This window comes from Pyxicephalus adspersus, chromosome 6 (assembly GCF_032062135.1).
Source record: "Pyxicephalus adspersus chromosome 6, UCB_Pads_2.0, whole genome shotgun sequence".
Classification (NCBI taxonomy): Eukaryota; Metazoa; Chordata; class Amphibia; order Anura; family Pyxicephalidae; genus Pyxicephalus; species Pyxicephalus adspersus.
The window spans coordinates 13,660,913-13,661,226 of record NC_092863.1 but is presented as its reverse complement, the minus strand read 5'-3'; positions in this window follow the sequence as shown (position 1 = coordinate 13,661,226).

Genomic DNA, 314 nt, shown 5'->3' with positions numbered 1-314 from the left:
TAGTTAAGGAAGGTCCTTATATAGTTTTAGTAGATCTAAAAAGTTGATTGGTCAAATTGTTTTTTGTATGATGAGTTTAACAGAGCCCCAGATAGCAGTTAATTCCAACAAGGGTTCTAAACCTTCCACACTCTATTCAAAACTTTTTGGTCTGGACTTGCACTTTATTATTTCTAAACCTCCGATATCAAAAGGGTTTTCTTTACAAGCCAAATATTGGCAAATAGGCTTTTACAGTATAGTTAGGTAGATATGTTGGCTTCAGTGTACTAAACAAGGACAGTCTGCGCTGTACTGATATATCAATGTCTTAC